The sequence below is a fragment of the Diplotaxodon limnothrissa genome, linkage group LG1 (assembly GCF_057381915.1).
Source record: "Diplotaxodon limnothrissa isolate DT_005_m linkage group LG1, D_limnothrissa_male_GT1.1, whole genome shotgun sequence".
In the NCBI taxonomy this organism is placed as follows: domain Eukaryota; kingdom Metazoa; phylum Chordata; class Actinopteri; order Cichliformes; family Cichlidae; genus Diplotaxodon; species Diplotaxodon limnothrissa.
The window spans coordinates 20,890,805-20,908,683 of NC_140596.1; the positions used below are offsets into that span (position 1 = coordinate 20,890,805).

Genomic DNA, 17,879 nt, shown 5'->3' on the forward strand with positions numbered 1-17,879 from the left:
ACAAGATCCATAGAGGCTGGGGTCTATCACACCAGGCAAGACCCCAGGTGCAGGCTGTGTAAAGATGCCCCAGAGACAATCCAGCACATAACAGCAGGGTGCAAGATGCTAGCAGGCAAGGCATACATGGAACGCCATAACCAAGTGGCCGGCATAGTGTACAGGAACATCTGTGCCGAGTATAACCTGGAAGTCCCGAGGTCAAAATGGGAGATGCCCCCAAGGGTGGTGGAGAATGACCGAGCTAAGATCCTGTGGGACTTCCAGATACAGACGGACAAAATGGTGGTGGCTAACCAACCGGACATAGTGGTGGTAGACAAACAGAAGAAGATGGCCGTAGTGATCGATGTAGCGGTTCCGAATGACAGCAATATCAGGAAGAAGGAACACGAGAAGCTGGAGAAATACCAAGGGCTCAGAGAAGAGCTCGAGAGGATGTGGAGGGTGAAGGTAACGGTGGTCCCCGTGGTAATCGGAGCACTAGGTGCGGTGACTCCCAAGCTAGGCGAGTGGCTCCAGCAGATCCCGGGAATAACAGATCTCTGTCCAGAAGAGCGCAGTCCTGGGAACAGCTAAGATACTGCGCAGGACCCTCAAGCTCCCAGGCCTCTGGTAGAGGACCCGAGCTTGAAGGATAAACCGCCCGCAGGGGCGTGCTGGGTGTTTTTTTGTTTTATCAAAGTCAAAGTCAAAGTCAACTTTATTGTCAATTCTGCCACATGTACAGGACATACAGAGAATAGAAACTACGTTACTCTCAATCCCTAGATAAAATAGCAAATGAACATTTAAATATAAGAGTGATTAAAAAATGCAGGTAAAATAATTAAAAAGTAAAAATTTAAATAAATACAATACAATTTTACATATAACAAGAAAGCTATACAATATACAATATAATGGGTAAATGACATTGGGTGTAAACCAGGCAGAGTAGTGCAAATAGGCAAATAGTGCAAATGGAGATTTAGTAATGTACGGTAAGAGATAGTGTAACAACAGAGTCTTATGAGGTAATGGCAGTCCAATGCTCCACAAAGTGACTGGTAACTGGTGCAGGCCAGTGAGTGAGTCAGAGTGTGTGTGTGTGTGTGTGTGTGACAGAGTTCAGTGAGACCGTGGAGGAGAGAGGGGAGAGGGGGCAGAATCGTATATATATATATATATATATATATATATATGTATATATATATATATATATGTAGTATATGGGTGAATGTGCAGTAGTAGCAGCAAGCAGGTGAATTCTGTACATTAATATGAATAGACATCTGACTATTTTACAGGATATACAATATAAACATATTTAAAATTAAAGGAATTGAAATGTACATTGTGCCTTGGTTTAGTGTCTGGAAGAGTCCTGTCTCAGTCAATTATAGATGATGTGAGAGGGCGGGTGTGTGTGTTTAGGGCACGGATGGCTTGGGGATAGAAGCTCCTCTTGAGTCTCTCTGTCCTTGCCCGGAAGATGCGGAACCTTCTACCAGATTGCAGAAGTTGGAACAGTTTGTTGCCAGGATGGGACGGGTCCTTCAGTATCTGCGCTGCTCTAGTCCGGCATCTCCTGGTGTAGGTGTCCTGAAGCGGGGGGAGAGCAATCCTGCAGCAGCGTTCTGCTGTACGGATCACTCTCTGGAGAGCTTTTTGGTCCTTCACACAGCTGTTCCCGAACCACGATGTCATGTTCTGTGTGAGGATGCTCTCCACAGCACCTGTATAGAAAATCCTGAGGATCTTTGGAGAGACCCTGAACTTCCTCAGTTGTCGTAGGTGATACAGGCGCTGCCTAGCCTTTTTGGTCTGGACCTGAATGTGGGCAGCCCATGTCAGGTCTGAGGAGATGTGGACACCAAGATACTTGAAGGACTGCACCCTCTCCACTGGTGCTCCATTGATGATAATGGGCTTGTAGTCTCTGTGCTGACCCCTTCTGAAGTCCACCACCAGCTCCTTGGTCTTGCTGACGTTCAGCTGGAGGTGGTTGTCCTGGCACCACGATGCCAGATTCTTCACTTCATCCATGTAGGCCGCCTCATTGTTGTTGGAGATGGCACCCAACACCACTGTGTCGTCAGCAAACTTCACAATGGTGTTGGAGCCATGGGTGGCCACACAGTCTGAAGTGTAGAGGGAGTAGAGCAGTGGCAAGAGGACACATCCCTGAGGGGCTCCTGTGTTGATGGTGATGCTGTTGGAGAAGCACCTGCCCACCCTCACCACCTGAGTTCTGCCAGTGAGGAAGTCCAACACCCATGCACACAGACGGCTGTTAAGTCCCAGATCCCTCAGCTTTGTGAACAGTCTGCAGGGCACTATTGTGTTAAACGCTGAACTGTAATCAACAAACAGCATTCGCACATAGTTACCCTGTTTCTTGTCCACGTGGCTGAGAGTGGTGTGTAAGACGTGGGCGATGGACAAGCGATGTATGCAATCTTAAAAACAGCTTTTCATAGATATGTTTGAAGCCCTGTGAAAAACTAAGTACTCTGCACGATTCAGTAGCTTGTAGAACCACCTTTAGCAGCAAAAACTGGAAGCAATCCTTTTCTGTGTGATTTTATCAGTGGAGGAATTCAGGCTCACTCTTCTTTATAACGTAGCTTCAGTTCTATGAGATTTAAACACATTTATTCATACACAGCTCTCCCACTGCAGCATTTCAATCCCATTGAGGTCTGGACTTTGGCTGGGTCATTGCAACACGCTGCTCTGCTCTGGATCATTTGACTCAGTTTTGGCATCTGTCAGACAGACAGCTCACATTTGACTCTAAAATACTCTGGTATACAGAGAAGTTCATTGTCAACTGCAAGGTGTCCAAACCCAGAACATTGAAAGTTGGTATGAGGTTGTGCTGATACATTGTGTTTGGTGCAGTGCATCATGGCCAAACATTTCCACTTTTGTCTTGTTTGTCCCACATTTTTCAGACTAATTGAGACCTGAGATGTAGCTCTTGGGGTTTTTTGGTTTTTTTTTTTGCAGTTTCTCTCAGTTCTGAAATTGAACGTTGACCTTGCGTTGAATTCTCTAAGACGTCCACTCCTGGGAACATTGTGCCATTGTGCTTCACAGACATGTTGAATTCTCCAGACCAGCAAACTGCCAAAACATCTGCTTTTATACAGACGGTCACACTTACTGAGGATCAATTAATCAAGTGCATTTAGTTATCACTTAGCCTCTTTATTCCTATGGAAATAGTAAGGTCATACTTGCATCCCTTGAAAGCTTTCTTTTTACATATCACTATGTGGAATTTTATTCTTCTAAATGTTGCTTCACTAAAAGATAAAGGGCAAAGACTACGTTCACAACTACTTAGCAATTACTTAGGTATAAGCCACAACAGTAGATGGACACGAGCCATTACACAGGAACAGAAAAGTAATTTAGAGTAAATTGATTTTAGGACAGAGAAGGTCAGTGTGTTGTTGCACAGGAAAAAATGGGGAACTTTTGCTTTGTAGAGGCTTCATTGACAGTCAGAGAATCTTTAATTTGATGGATACTGAACATTTGAGAGGCACCGTGACATTATCATTTATGAATAACTTTATAATAATAGTATTTAATCCCATTTTAAAGATGACATTTTTTTCTTTGTATAAAACATGTTGAATTAACATACTTCTATTTGAATATTCATAGATTTTGTAAGCACTTTAAACCCCTGCTTTCAAAAAAAGAGCTGAGCGATTCCGCATAGACAAAAAATAAGAGCTTTATGTGAGCTTGAATTTTAAAGAGTGAAAATGTTGTAAAGGAATGTGAAAATACTTCGATTGGAGCTCGCACTGAATGTTATTGGTCCACTGAATAGGTCTTATTATCAGTAATCAGCCCCATAGCTATGGGTCAGAATGGCCCACTGGAGTAATAAAGTGTGTGCAATGTGATTTTTTTTTTTTTACACAAACACATTCAATTATACAGATTAGAAGAATCGTGATCTCTGGAATTTGCTATGATTTTGTGGTTTGCAGTCTGGTGGTTTGGTTTATATTAGTGAAAATTCAAGTTCTTTGAATTTTTTTCTGCACATTTTGACTTCTTGTTGACTATTATTTCTGTGATTCGTTTCTTTTTTGTGTTATTGTTGGTTTCTATCTTGGCTTTATTATTCCCACCTCTTCAGTCCACGCAGTTCCTCTGGATCATGTAATGTCTTTCTTGTTTTTGTATTTAGTATTTGTCCTTCATTCATATTTATTTTGCTCCCCTGCTTTGCTCTCCGGTTTTCATGCGTTCCTTACATATTTTATTTTTATTTTTATATTTCACTGACTCTTTTGTATTTTTCTTTGGACGTTTTACTGCCATATAAATTAGGTCACTTTCTGATCCTTTCTGATTTGCCCAGGTCTACCTAGCAGGAACATCTTACAGTTATATGTTGTTTTTCTCCCTCGTTGAAAATAAAAACATATTACACTTAAAAAAAATGCCAACAAGATCATTGAAATGTCATAAAATTCTGTTTGCATGTCAGGTCAACTTTCATATTTAGACTTGAGGTAAGGGAAGAAGATAAACTTCTTGAAACTTGTTGGTTATTTTAGGTTTGACACACTTTTCTCATGTTTAAATTAAAACTCTTTGCACATTTCATTTTAACAAAAATCTGAGGGCCATAGAAAAATGTTTATCTTGTGTTTTTGTGTGGAAATGTGATACAAAAAAACAGTTTTTAATTCTAAAGCGAATTCTAAACAATGAAACAAATTAATTATGAAAAAAAGTGATTTCAAATGTCAAATGTAGGAGATAAAAAAATCAGATAGATCTCTCGGAAGTCTATTAGGCAATAAACACATTCAAATAAAGCAAAAACATTTAAAAAGTAAAAGAGTAAAATTATAATTTTGCTCATAAGGATCAGAGTGAAAGACCTTAAAGGAGTTGAGTGCTGCTCAATAAGTGTGTGTCATTTTTGCTGCCCCCTAGCGGACACAAATATAAATACTGCAGCCATAAGTACTGTGAGCACAGAATACACACACACACACACACACACACACACACACACACACACACACACACACACACACACTTTTAGCCACACAAAATACTTGAATACAGGACACGGACAATAGCGCAGGTACTAAGGTCACATAATAAGCTTCAGTGGGTTTTGTCATTAGCAGAAATATGTTCAGTATGTGATTACTTGCTGAAGCTCCAAGGGAGTTGTTTGAGAGAGCTCAATTTAATTATTTTTATGTGATTGTTATAACATCAAAAACAGCTCTGAGGAGTCAAGGTGTATTAACAACTCATATTTACTAAATATTTCAATTAAATTTGAAAGAAACCTTTGATAAAATGTTTTTAAAAAAAGCCTACGCTCAGACAAATGTCAGCCAAGATGTCCTCATAAAGGCACAGAACATTTTTTTTCATGAAAAAAAAAAAATCAAATCAAATAGGCAGCTGGGGTGCAGCGCTCTGAAGAGTTGTTTTGTAAAGCACGGTCCTGCAGAAGCAGACGTCCCCGCGTCGTTGTTGTGTGCGCATCTCTGAGGAGTGCAATCTGTTTACAAACCTCTTCGAACTTTTTCATTTTCTTTATTAAATGACATTTCCTTAAATGCATAAAGAGCCAAAAAGAAATGAAGTTATACACTAGCAATGATTAGCATTCAAGCAACAGAGCAATCAGAGCCTGAAATTGCACTGAAATTACAGAAGCTGTGAAAGTTGATGAAAAAAAACAGCAAAGCCGGGACGAGATGAATCTAAAAATATAATGCCATTATTTTAGCCCTTTCACGCAAATCATCCTTTTAAACAGTCAAACGCAATTCACCAGACGGAGGAGATATACGCCAGGCTGCCAGAGTAAATAAACTATCTGAACATTTACATTTCCTCTGAGAAGAAAATCCACCTCTACAACACGAAGTGGAGCAAACAGCTGTCATTTTAGAAGATTTCCCCATACTTTCAACATTTTTAATATAGTTATTGAGAAGGAATTCGAAGTAAAAAATTGAAAATTGATAAGAAGCTGCTGTCATCACAGAAAAAAAGGATTCAAACAGCTACAGCGCAACAAAAGAACTAAAAGCTATGGCTTACATATTGTCATATGTAAGAAAACAGACTAATCCAATAAATTTGAAACCTCAGATAAGCAGCATCTTGGGTCCAGTCTGACTTTCCCACAGAAAATAACAGGACACTGAGAGATGCATTTAAGGCAGTGCTTGTTGTCTTAAGCGCGGCGATGCTGCCGTTCAAAGAGGCTCCTCTGTGTCTGTATCCTGCTTCTGCTTCAGCCTGTTTGATGAGACACATAAAAGCCAATAGGAAATGCCCTTTAGAAAAACATAATGTCTTAAATCACAATCACATGGCAGGACAAAGTCACATGGTATACACATATTACTGCTCAGTGAGTGGGAAACTTGCAATGTCCTATCTCGTATTGCTAGAAGAGTTTAAATAAAATTCAAAATCCAAACTCTGTTTTCAATCTCATCTATAATTTATAATCTACAGGCCAAAGCTGAGTTTATATACTGTAGGTGGTGTTGAGCCAGTCATCACAGACCAGAAACCAGGCTTGAACAGCTTTTGTATCAATTTTGGAAAAAGAAGCATTTCCCTAACTGGAGTTGGAGCGCTGCACTTAATACTCACGTATCTTGAAAAACTACATGCTGCATAGTTCTTTCCTTTTTTTAGGGACATGTGATCTTCAATCTGTTCAATGTTAAAATTATTCAGACTGTTTCTGGATCAGTTATTTAATAAACCTGGAATATAGGATTTCATTTTTCCTACTTCATAGTCTGCAATTCTGAAATTCAGTTTCATCAAATTATGCAAAATAATTTACAGTTCATCAATAAACTGTAAGGAGGAAAACGTAGTGAAAGGGTATTTGCCATTTGCCAAGCCTCAGAATATATAGAGCCAAATGCATCAAAACTTTATCTGCAAATTGTGAAATTAATTCATTTAATTACAGAACTACAAAGAAGCAGGAATGTTAAGGAATGAAAGGGAAAAATTCAATTAATTGGTGGTAAAAAAAATAGTTAAAAGAAAACTATGATGCACATAATTAATAATTTCTCTCTTTTTACATTTTTTAAATTCACCCAATAATCTGCTTTGCAGCCAAGAACTGGACTTCCTTTTTTCTTTCTTTCTTTAAAATGTCTTCGCATCAGTTCAAAAATAAGCAGTGTACACTTTATTAACTGAATGTTTTAACAAAAAACAAAACAAAAGGTTGAGGCATATCCTTGAACAAATTGTATGGTGCCTCTTCTGAATTTAACTGGTGATCGAAGCATAACACAAACATCCGGGACTGCATTTTTAAAACAGCCTTCAGCGAAACAAAATCCTTCAAAATTTTTTGCCTTTATTTGAACCAAAAAAAATCCATCAACCTGCTCAAATTGAGCCTCTGCAGCTTGTCCTTTAATGCGAAATATGCAGCTGGATGTGATTTTTGCTTCAGTTTGTAGGTAGGTAGGTAGATAGGTAGGTAGGTAGGTAGGTAGGTAGGTAGGTAGGTAGGTAGATAGATAGATAAATAGATAAATGAAAGTGCTGCACGGAAAGTCCTCACACTTGATGTATACCATCTGCTCTCCATCACTTGAATGATTAAAAGAACACACAAAGCTTAGCTTTTCCTGTATGAATGAGATTTTAGTTTCCTTAATTATTCAAGGCAAATTTCAGTGTTAAAAGCAAATCAGATTAGCGCAATACAGCAAGGAGGTGCTGGCTTGGTGCTGGACTATGTGGGCTTTGGCTGCATAAGCATGCCTCTTCCTCTACTGTGGAAGCAGAAGATGACCACATATCCATCAGCCCTGACACAAATTTTTAAATCTAGCTCTCCAAACCTCTTTGTTCACGTCTGGCCTTTCTGGCGGGCTGATCAAAATGCCATTATTTATTTAATCTCTCCTCTCTCTTCTGTGTTCCTGCATGGCTCATAAGTTGATGTACAATTCATCAAATGCAGTCGACTATGATGAAAAACATAAAAGAAGACCATTAGCTTTACTGATGTGTACAGTGTTAGAAGAACAGGTTTGTCCTCAGTCGAACTTTGAACTATACGCAACAATATAAACTCACAAGCAGAAACAATTTTTTTGTCCTGAACAGCTTTATGGAGAGATTGCTCTTCATTACTAAAAACACTGACCGTAAACCAGCAGCATGAACCTCAGCAGCTGGTTCAGCAGGTCCTCAGTGATAGCTGTCTGTCATTAGGTTTCTGTTTTGCATGACTTCATAGTCTTACAAAGAGAGACTTGTACAAATAGTTACATTTCTCCTTGACTTTAATTGAATAATCTTTTTAGCCACATAGCCACAAATGTATTCATTTATCACACAGAGTACCTTCACATGCCCTCTTTGTAGTGAGGGTGGTCTACTGACAACTCTATACACTTCTAGTTTGAGCTAAATAATTATAATTATTATTACTATCATCCTCGCCCTATGGCAGCTGTTACAGGAACATTGTTTGCAAGGGTTGCATCTGACTAAATAATGTCTCTTAGGTAGATGAGACCAAAATAATATACAGTTCCATAAATCAAACACAGCATATGAGCACAAACACCTCACAGCAGCTGTCATGTATGGAGGTGGAGGGGTGATGATGGGGGCTTGTTTTGCAGTCACTGAACCTGGGCACCTTTACTCCTCTTTAAAGATATACACATATACACACACACACACACACACACGCACGCACGCACGCACGCACGCACACACACACACACACACACACACACACATATATATATATATGGTCCAAGATCCTTGCTGTTGCAAAGGGCCATGTTTATCTCTAGCTACAATGTTATAAACTTATGTATGCTGTCTACTTGCAGCATGTTCTGTCACACTTATGACAGAACATGTTATGGCATTGGTGTGAATGTGAGTATAAAAGGTTGTCTTTCTCTCTATGTTAGCCTTGCTGCGTCCTATCCTCTCGTCCTATAGCTGGGATGGGCACCTGAATTGGATAAGCGGATGAAAATGGATGGAGAGTTCAATAAACCCTGGCTTTTTTCTGTTTTAGTGTATCCTACTTTTAACCACTGAAGGGATATTTTTTGTGTGGCAGTTCTCCTTTAAAATATCATTAGCATTTCATGTCATATGTGGACAGTAGATGACGAGAATAAATCATTTCTTTGCAGGTGAAACTCCTGAGTTTGTAGCCAGAGTATGTATATGGTTGAGTCCATGATAAAATGCTACTCAACGGTAGTTCCAGGTCACAGCATCATATCAGCTGCTCTTACTTTTGTTTGAAGACGCTAGTATAAATCGTGCCTTGGAGTTTCTTTCCAACCTTATCCTCTGACATTTAAGCTGGGACAGTAACAATACATTTCAATAGCCCATTGTTCTGAACCACTATCATCAAAAAAGCCCAGGTCCTAGATGCTGTGCTTTTTCTCCAAAAAGCAGAAAATGATCACCCATAATCAGGCATTACACGCCAAGATGTCTTGAACAGGAGCATTTCCAGCCATTAGATGTAATTACACTCCTGTATCTGCCTTTATATACCACAGTATTCATATCAAATAAGCCTCTCTCCACATACTAAGACCATAGTCCTGTCTGTCCTTTATGCGCTACAACAGCAGTTCTGGCAGCAGTTAAGAAAAACACCCTAAAAAAGACACGTTTGGTAACGCTGACACTGACCATGAGTAGTTTGTGTCTTTTAGGTTTGTGAACTTGTATGACGCGTTTGTTATTGATTTATGCTAGGCCTCCAGAACAAGAGAATTTATAAAATCCTATTCTCCTGTGTTCTCTGCCACTATCAGACCTTTTAAATCACAGCACAGCTTTCTGTGTTTGGACATGCATATTTGTGTTTAGTATTTTTTGAAAATGCATCCAAATTACTATTACGATTTTGTGTTGTTGTACCTTTTAAAACAATTTTCCTACATTACAAACAAACAAGCATAATTTCAACAGATATGTGTATATATATATATACATTTGGATAATTCATTCAAACCCCAACATTTATTTATTTATTCATTTTTTTTGCCAGATGGCAGAAATTTAACAATGCACGAACTGATTGTTTTCGAGAGGCAGGACATAAAGCTTTGCTCTAAAAACATGCATCTGTGCGATATCACAAAATCCTCCGCCTCAGATACAATCTGAGTGCACATCTGGTCATAATCACATTTTAAACATTGGTTATGCAACAATCTGTCTTTAATGTCTGTGTCCTGCTGGCAGGGCCTTTGAAATGAGCTGCCACAAAGATAAAGAGCTTTGTAGGCTACAAGCAGGTACTCACACTGTTTAATAGTGATAAAAACACCCAAACAGCTGCGCTGGCATATCTGAGTTGGAACTGCATTAGTGAGGATTTTGTGACAACTTAATTCCAACGAGTGACACATTTCGCTATCACTCTCCTTCACAATCTGTTAGGCCTCTGCATACTATGCACTTGTATGTATGTATGGTATGTTTGCATATGAGGATGATTTAGATTCATGGCTTGTGTAGAAACAACTAAATGTTTGATTCTGTTATTGATGAATGTTTATGAAATCCTATCACAGCAGGTGCAGCAGCTGCAGTAAAAGCGAGTTAAATCTGCTGCTTTTACACCGTATGATCAGTAAATGATCTTTATTAAGGGCAAAAAACTCACAGTTTTTCAACATAATAAAAAATTCAAAAATGTCAAACGTTATAAGTACACAAAAAATGATTTGATAAGAAAAGTTACAGAAATTCCTAAAGAAAATAAAGAAAGCTTAAGTAAAAGCAGGAGGTTCTTTCATAAATAAAAGTATGTTTTAAAATCAGACTTAAAAGATGATACTGACTCACCGATCTGGCAGATTGTTCCAGAGCCAAGGGGGGTTTGCAGCTGCGACCCTGGAACAGACAAAAGACATCTGCCTGAGGATCTCACAGTATGTACTGGCACATACTGTACCAAGACATCAGAGATGTAGCTAGGAGACTACATAAGGCTTTAAAAGAAACAGTAAAAAAGTAATTTATTGTAAGACATACATACTGGAAAGAAGTGTTAAGAAGCCAAATCATTTGGCTCATTCTCTTAGTTGTGGATCAAAGTCAGACAGCTGAAAATAGCCTTTGGTCTTTAAACTTTGATGGGACTGAATGATGGGACAAAAACAGTTTGTGATGACTGTATGAGCAGAATTTGCAGATGTGACGCGTTCGAGAGAGCAAAACAGGAAGTAAAAAAGCATAGACGTGCTGTATGTTATATGTGACTACAGCAATTGGAGGAACTGTCTGGTGAAATGTTTGATATCATGTGATGTTGTTGTGCACTTTACGATGAGAACTAAAAACACTGATGTGGTCTGATGTGTCTTTACAATATTTTTACTCTGACTGTAAAAAATATTGTCTGATTGACTGGGATATTCTTCAATGGCCCGGTTAGCCTCCCAGTTTCAACCCAATAGAGCAACTTTTCAGTTATTAAATACAAAACGAAATGCAGAGAAACCCACAATCGAGCAAGCAAATGAAGGCGGCTGCAGTAAAGGTCTGGCAGAGCATTGTAAAGGAGGAAGCACAACATATGGGGATGCTCATGGGTTCAGTCATTGACTGCAAGGGATTTTCACTCAAATATTTTTGTTTTTTGAAAAAAGCTACTTTGTGCTGCTCTCTTGTCCTGGGGGATCACCACAGTGGGCAGTTCCGCATGTTTGGTGTGGCAGATTTTTATGCTGGGCGCCATTCCCGACACAACCCCAAAGGCAATTTGTGTCTCAAGTATTAAAAACAATAATTATATTTCCTTTTGAGTCTCTGAAGACATTTTTATGTCTAATAATAGTTTTAATTCCTAAATAGTTAATGCAACACTTTGAATTAAACCTTAAAGTCTGAACTTCAGTTAAATCTTTTTTAATTTAAAAACCTTTTTGGTAGTGCAGAGGCAAAAATTTCATTGTCCAAAAATGTATGGACATATGTTTGTTAAATGTGACCGGCTACAATGGCCAATACTTCCTGTACTCCTGCTGTATTACTGGTCTGCAGGGCAGAAATGTATAATACTCCATGCAGTGATTTTCATTTATTAAGTCTACTGATGGTCAACCACAGACCTACCAGCTATTAAAGGGAGTCCTGTTTAATGGCCAGAGTGGTGGGCAACTGGTTCTGTTACTGACATTTATTTTATCTTCCTGTAATAAAATAAATTATCATTGGCAAAAAGTGACTCTGTGAAAGCATGGCACCCTGCCAGCATGCTTTATGGCCATTATGTCAATTTAGCTCAGTTTAACAGTATTTAATCGACCTTTGAGTTGAAAGCTGTGAATTTATCAGTGGATGGTATGACAGAGATAGCATGTTTTTAGGTATCAGTCCCATCTTTGTAACATGGTCGAGATGCACTATTATTTACCATGGTGACGAAAGTGAAGCAGTATCTATAATATGAAAAAAGACAACAAAGGAACTTTGTAGACACCTTATTTATTACAATTGTGGTTAAATAAATGTAAACCAGGAGTTCTCGACTGCTAGTTATGATACACACTGCAAGAGGGGCTGTGCTGGGCTAAAAACAAGCAAAAGAGAAAGGAAAAATCAACAGGTTGCACACCTGCTCTTTAAAAAGGGATGGTGGGTTTGCTTTTTTTGTGGTGCAAAGTTGGAATACCACAGTGTGCAATTAATTTTTTGTATTTTCTTTTGTCTTAATTGTGAGACTAGTCTTACTCTCATACTAGTGCACATGGATACATTTTAGCACACCAGGTACTAGGGCTCTGGCATTTTTGCCCAGGCGGCCCATCATGATTAAAAACAACAAAGAAAGAAATTATGTACAGATTTCATTTTTGTTTGATTATAGATATTGAATTAGGTTTTAATCAGGTTGGTACAGTTGTTGTGGGTTATTCTTAGCTGCAATGCAACATGTGACAACAATTAAAAGCGACACTTTAACTATTAGCAATGGCTTTCATTTTACCTGAATGTCCTTGAATCATTCTCTCTTCCGAATTACGGCCCTGCAGCTATTTTCTTACGTTAATTTCATCTTCCTCCCTTCTCTACAGCTGGTGCTAGCAGCAGGAGCCTCCTGCGACTGTGAGGCCTTACTAGTTGTTGCTGGTACTACTGCTCATGGTGCAGCGGCTAACAGCAGCTAACATGTTGGTTAACTTGACACCTTTTTAGCTTCTTAGGTTTTCATCTCCACCTTTTCACAACTTCCTCCGCACTAAACCTATCTACAAGTTAGGGTAGGGGCCAGTTGCATTAAGAGACTTGATTGGACAGTCAAATCTCAGTAATTAAAATAAGCCAATGGGCTGCTGTCAGTGCTATTATGGGCGGTCCATCGGCCCAGAAGTGCGTCAGCCAACCGGGAAAATGCCTGGTAGTCCAGATTATCAGTCCAGCCCTGCTGGATTCCTTTGACTGTATTTTTCAGCATACAGGACTGATGTTGCGTATTCAATATATTTCAACCTAAACCATGATTTTTTTAAAAACCATAATCTGTGGTGCTTAAACGTACCCAAACAATAGACTACATCCTCTAAGTTCAGTGTCTTGTGATTTATGCCACTGACATCCTGCCTGTCTATTTTTCAGTTTTTATAGCAGCCACAATAATATTTGTTGACACAAAACACCATATTTATGGATCGTTTAAAAAGTTTGAATAACATCCTTGGAAACTTTAAAACACCCATCTAGATAATGTTCACATATTGGCTTACAAGCGATTAGTAAACATGTGATTCAAACTTTCAGTTTGAAAGGATGTCTCATTTTGACTAGTGGGGAACACCATGGTAACCTAAGCTTTGTGGCTTTCAGACTGGGGAATAATTAACCAGCTGAAGTCTGAGTCTTTTCATTCAAAAGGGAAGATAATTAATCTCACTGGAGATACTGTGTGGAGTACAGGCCATTAAGTAAAGTTCAGACAGTGTAAATCTGGATTTTTACAAATTAATTCTCTGTACAGAATCTGCAGCTTTCATCTGAAATATAATGGCATCTTTGTCCCGAGAGAAGTACACAAAGATTGGCATGTACATATTTTTTTATACTTACTTTTACACCTCAAAGTACTTTTTAAATATTCCGTTAGCCACGCAGATGACGTCCACATCAAAGAAGATGCCCTATACATGCAATGTACTACAAGTAAAATCTGGGTTGCAAGAGTGGCACAGGCAAAGAGAAAAGACCCTAACATAAAAAAAGAAACGAGAACAAAGGGGGTGTCATGTAATTATCTCCATCACTGCATTCATTTCAGTTTGTCACTCATATTTACATATTTGCTTTCTACAGCTTTTACTTTTATCTGTTATTATAAATTCATACAGATCAGTGAGGAAGTATTTTACGCTGTGCTCAATTTTGTGTTGTCATATTTACATATTTACAAATAAGGTGCCATAAGAAGAAAAATAGCGATTGCAAACCTGCAAAATGTAATTATTATTTTAGTCTCCATTTTTGGCATCTTAAAATTCTAACCAGAGATAATGTCTGCAAAACCTGTTTAGATACGAGTCTTACACATAATGCTTCAATTTTATTTCACTTAATGTAATTTGGTGCAGTTTTTGATAAGTAATATAAATAGTAGAAAAAAAATTATAAAGCGATACAAATCACAACTAGAACATTTTAACTGTATAAAAGTAGTGACAAATAGACCTAAAGAGAGGAACTTTGAAACAGGGCTATGAAGTATGGTACATCATACAGTAAATAGAGGACTGAATGTTTGCCATAGATGCCTCTGGTTGTGCGTACTCTTTCACATAGATGTATAAAGTATGTATAAAAGCAAATGCAGGCAGTGAAACACAAATGCAGCATAATATTCAGAGACTTTGTTGGTGGAGATGGTAGCTCCCCCGCAACTTTTCAGTTAACCAGTAAGTGGCCCTTTCTAGTCCTTCTCTTATCTCTGGATAAAGTGAATCAGTAGGGCTGGCTGAGCAGTCAAAGCAGAGAGGCAGGAAAGCACCTGGCCTTACTCGGCTATCTGATTAGAAGAGGTTGCAGGCCAAGCTGAACCAGACCAGGCCAGTCACTGGCAGCAGCAGGACAGATATGGAGTATCTTCTCACACGGAGAAGTACTGTTTCTTACAGCCTGCGTTCAAGCGATCTTTTATTGCTCAATGTTCCATTTGCCAGAACTGAACTGGGAAAGAGGGCTTTTACTTATGCTGCCCCTTTCACATGGAACATGATGCAAAAAGACTGGAAGATAGCAGATCTTATTTCATTAAATGCTTTTAAGTCCAGATTGAGAGAGCCAGAGAAAAATGTTTTTAAAATGTAATTGTTATTTATAATATGTATGTAACTTTGTAATTTCAACGTGTTGTCGCCTCTTGGCCAGGACTCCCTTGCAAAAGAGGTTTTTAATCTCAATGGGACTTTTCCTGGTTAAATAAAGGTTAATAATAATAATAATAATAAAATAAACTAAAGCAGGCTCATTCTATTGCACCATGGCCTCCCTTAGAGGGAGCAGGCTCAAATCAAAGCAATGCCACAGCACAGACCAACCTTATCAAGCCAGGAGACAAGAATGAAGGCTGCAGTAGAGAAAACTGCAGCTTCACTGGGTCAGAGCACTTGATTGGTGTTCTCTGAAGCATGCGTTTAATGATTAAGAAGTTATTATCTACGGTGTCCCCAAGCTCCCAAATTGGCTTACGAATAAGAGTCCTCTGACCGAAGTATTTCAACTTAAAGTGGCGTGAATGCTGAGAGTGAGAGCAGAGGCATAGGAGAGAGACTTTTGTATGCACAGAAACACAACACGACTTTAGGCTGTGTTATGCTTTTATTTACATTGATAAAAATGTAAGAAGATTAAAAACGAAGATTACAGATTTTACATCACTGCAGCCCACGTCATGCACCTGAAATTTCATAATAAAGCATAATACAAAAGCATAATACAAACCTAATTCTTGTGTTCAGTTGAAGGAATGCATAACTGTTACCGCCCCAGGCTTTTTGTGGGGTTTAGTGTGTGTGTGCTTTGTTTTTCAGGAGTGTCCTGTATGATGCAAGAGACTTTTGGAAATGCAGGACACCAGGCAAGTGTTCTGCATTTCTATTTCAACCACACCTTCTGAGGCCTTTTTCCTGTGACCATTTCTGCACCACCTCAATGCCACAGCACCCCCATTTGGTCATGGTCATGGTTTCATTTGAGGTTATTATTAGAGACAGACTGATCAAAATATCGTATAGTACCGATACCAATGCATGATCAATACTAGCGCAATAGGATACTTTGTTTGTAGCCTTGAACTTGAGGATGCAGCCCACCAAACTGTGTTAAATGAAAAAAATATACCTCCAATATGCACTATGAAAAACGTGAATGTTTTTGTGATGACTGTAACATCTATTTTATTTACAGCCTTCAGCACATTTAAATATCAGAAGGTGACCCACTGTGCTTTAGAGACAGACATGTTTAGATTCCAAGTCTACAAAAACACAACAAAATCCAGTTTAAAATACATGAAAAGCCTAAAGATTTATTTTTCCACTATTGGTATGGTAATACTGGACCTGTCTTTACTTGGTATAAGATCAGTGCCAACATTTACAGAACCACACAGCACTAGTTATTATCTTGGTTTGGTTTTTGCACAACTATCATATGCCACATATTTGCCAACTCATCCATGCACCGCTTTACACCACTGACACGGACTTACACACATCATGATCATCATAATAAACCCTTAGTAATCCCTATTCAATTAGTGGCGTGACTCTGTCCTTTGTTGCGGCCTACACGTTAACAATGACACATATGCTACACGCAGACATTGTGCACATTTGGAAGCAGCATCTTAACATTACTGAGGATTAATTAATTATTTAAATGATCAACAGTGTAATCACTACAAATGGAAAAACACGAAGAGACACATCCTGCAAGCCATCACTTCTAAAGAAAGCACCAGGCTAATTCATGATCTGGTGTTGGATCCATGATGCTCATTAGTTATTTATAGTAAGGAACACTGCTCTTCACTGGCAATCAAATCAGTACAGAAAGGCCTGAAAACAGAGGCATGTTGTACAGACAGAAAGTGTTTGTTTTTACAGTCTTAATGCAGTCCTGAATGCAAGCATGTTCATGACACCCATGAGTCCCATTAACCCATTTCTGTTCCTATTTGGGAATAAAAATGCCCCCTGTTAACCTGGCTGTTTGAAAATATGTGCTATAACAAAAACAAAAGTAAAGAGGGTCCTGTATAAATCCATAGGTCCTGTTGTGAGGAGCTCAACAGAGTCCAAAGAGTAAAAGGTTATTTGAGCCATACAGCTGTCAGATATGACCTCTGAATTGGGACACAAAAAAGGAAAGAGGGAATAAATCTTACTTTTGTTGGATGTATTTATTATCAAAACACTTTTTAAAATTTAAAAATCCATACTAAATACAGTAGATTATAGAATTCTACAAAGGATCTTGGCGTATAAAAAAGATAACAAATGGGACACAACAGTTTTGCTCTTAAAGAGTTAAAGCTGACAAATGTGTTTTGTGTATTTACACTGGCAAGGACTTTGCACAGCCATCTCTAAGTGAAACATAAATTGAACATGTTACTTAACTCTTTCATCACCTGTTGACACGTTTATCTGCCTTGTCTTATTTGCCACCTGTATGGCACGCTCACGAGGCCACACCCTGTTACACAACCTCTGGCAGTGTGGTGCATAAATAATTTGGTGGGACTTGTGAATGAACTAGTGCTTTGGAGTAAACAAACATTGTTTTGTTTTTTTCACCTTCACATC

At 38.6% G+C, this 17,879-nt stretch overlaps 1 protein-coding gene across 3 annotated transcripts in view; it reads left to right on the forward strand.

Moving 5' to 3' along the window:
* The window catches only part of mical2a (microtubule associated monooxygenase, calponin and LIM domain containing 2a), an 82,898-nt gene that overhangs the window by 47,147 nt on the left and 17,872 nt on the right, over nucleotides 1-17,879 (forward strand). The window contains exon 24 of one of the 3 annotated variants that reach the window (XM_085378128.1): nucleotides 16,101-16,158. The exons of the other annotated variants lie outside the window; for them this stretch is intronic. The gene's annotated coding sequence lies outside the window, so the exon portion shown is untranslated. Of the gene's footprint in view, nucleotides 1-16,100; nucleotides 16,159-17,879 lie in introns of those variants that run through there. 3 annotated transcript variants of the gene reach the window in all.